Below are 2,242 nucleotides of genomic sequence, written 5' to 3'. Positions count from 1 at the left end.
CGCGAACGTTGTGAATAATCGCTTTGTGCGACGCTCCAGTATGTAAGCAGAATCACAGCAAGCACCTACTGTTTGTATGGCTAATATTATAGCAAATTACAATCAAGACTTGTCCAGAAACGCAGTTTCCTTCGGCGTGACGAAATGAATAGTTTTATATCCATTGCAGTTTGAGGCTTCAGTCGTTACTTTTCAGATTTCAGCCAAATGTGGCCAGGAATCTGGGAGGCCACCATAGTTTCTCGTTACCGATCGTGGCTGCTGCGAATTGTAGTAGGCCTAATAGCGACAGATATCTCAGGAAAATCTACATCTACATGTTCAAAGCCGCAGTCTTCGTTCAGTACACTTTTAACGACACATTACAAAAACGCAACACGGGCGAAATACGCTCAGAACGTTCACATCTTCTTCACAGCACAGCTGGTAATGCATTTCCACTTGTCACCACCTCCTGAATGGACATGTGCTGCTTGTGATTACTAGCCAAATAAGCTGTGAGTCTCCGACAACCTAACTACCACTAATCTAAGAATATGGATGAAGTAGCCTAGCAGCCAGAATCTTAGAACCATATTTTCCAATCTTACAGACGGATTGCAGCACTGAGCTTGGCAAAGATCGGAACCAGGATCTTTGTTTATGATGGACAGTTCTCTGCCTTCTGTCACCCGACCATGGAGCACCGCAGAGTTTGTACGTATCTGAAAGTACCTTACCTCCACGTCGATGTTTATCATTCAGCGCACAGTTTGTTACATATAGAAACAGATAGGTGGCATCATTTGCTCCTAATGAAACACTGACGATGTGGTATTTTTCGTACAATTTTTATTGTTAGGTGCGATCGATGTACTCCGGTATCCACACAACACGTTAACGATAAGAAAGAGGAAGTAATACATTCGAGGAGCTACTGTGTTTGAAACCGTTATCGTGAATTACACCAGTAAGTTAGCGGTTGTACTTTAAGTGAAAGGGACAAAGTTGCCCTCGGCAAGACCCTAATGCAGCTGGTTTGACGTCACTTTCCTCAAATCTGTTATGAAATGTGAAGTACTTTATTTGTTCATAGCCTTCTACTCTCGTGGAGCACAAGCAAGATCCACCTTACGAACGGACCACCATTAATTATGTTGCTAGCTCCCACTCCAAATGGTTCAAATGGCTCTGAGCACTATGGGACTCAACTGCTGTGGTCATTAGTCCCCTAGAACTTAGAACTACTTAAACCTAACTAACCTAATGACATCACACACACCCATGCCCGAGGCAGGATTCGAACCAGCGACCGTAGCAGCAGCGCGGCTCCGGACTGGAGCGCCTAGAACCGCACGGCCACCGCGGCCGGCACTCCCACTCCATGCGATGCGCTACAGAAGTGTGGAATGAAACGCAGGATCATGTGATGACCAGAAACGAGCTATTTTGCCCTTGCCGGCCAAATATTTCTTATGTTAATGAATTTCACTTTTTGTCTACTATGCTAGTATGACTGAACCTAGTGCCACCACACTGGCGTGCGTTAGCAGGTTAGGTTGTTGAGATGGATGTCCGTCGGAAGCTGCGTGTTTTACATATCACTTAGGTACTTTGCATGGATACAGTTTGGGATGTTAATGCAATCTGCCGGCCTCTGTGGCCGAGCGGTCTAGCCGCTTTAGTCCGGAACCACGCTGCTGCTACGGTCGCAGGTTCGAATCCTGCCTCGGGCGTGGATGTGTGTGATGTCCTTAGGTTAGTTAGGTTTAAGTAGTTCTAAGTCTAGGGGACTGATGGCCTCAGATGTTAAGTCCCGTAGTGCTTAGAGTCATTTGTTAATGCAATATCAGTAGTTGTGCATTGTAGCAAGCAGTAGTCAGTTTGCAATGCTGAGATGAGAAATAACTCTAGGTAAAAGCGAAGATTATAACTATTCGGTGACATTCGTTAGTTATGGATCAACAGAGCTGGAAACAGTCAAAGGAAATAAATTCAAGTACTCTATACGGGCTTAATGTAGACATCGACAAAATTTCATAGATTGTTCTGTTTTTTTTTTTGTTTTTTTTTCTAAGTACACTGCTGGCCACCGTAAATGCAACACCAAGAAAGACAAGAGGTAGCACAACAAAATTTATTTTGTAGATAACATGTTGACCAAGTATCAAATGATTACGTTTACAGACGTCTGTGACATGTGGCTCCTGCCAGAATCAGTAGCCAGAGTAGTCGACATTCTTGGAGATCACCGCTGCCACAT

Source organism: Schistocerca nitens, chromosome 3, assembly GCF_023898315.1.
Source record: "Schistocerca nitens isolate TAMUIC-IGC-003100 chromosome 3, iqSchNite1.1, whole genome shotgun sequence".
NCBI classification, from domain to species: domain Eukaryota; kingdom Metazoa; phylum Arthropoda; class Insecta; order Orthoptera; family Acrididae; genus Schistocerca; species Schistocerca nitens.
The sequence above is the reverse complement of the archived record's forward strand: the minus strand, read 5'-3'. Positions refer to the sequence as shown.